Consider the following 332-nt stretch of genomic DNA (forward strand, 5'->3'; position numbering starts at 1 on the left):
TTTGCACTGTTTGTGTGAGTACATGTTACCCTGATTTTGAAAATGAATAGTTCTGTTGTCCTTTCAGATGATTGAAACCAGACATATAAATGGATATTAAAGTCTTGTTGCACTGGTTTCATATTAGAATTGTGAGAGAGGTGCTGTGTGATAACCAGATTATTCCCATGAGGACATGCTGCATTTGTAAATACATAACTTGTCTGTATTCTCTAAGTATAAAAGAAGAAGAAATTTAAAGAAAAAATACAGAACCAAAGGTTCCCAGGAATTAGTATTTCCATTTATTTTGTATACTTAAAACTTGTTTGAATCCATTTAAAATATGTACC

This window comes from Geospiza fortis, unplaced genomic scaffold (assembly GCF_000277835.1).
Source record: "Geospiza fortis unplaced genomic scaffold, GeoFor_1.0 scaffold346, whole genome shotgun sequence".
Classification (NCBI taxonomy): domain Eukaryota; kingdom Metazoa; phylum Chordata; class Aves; order Passeriformes; family Thraupidae; genus Geospiza; species Geospiza fortis.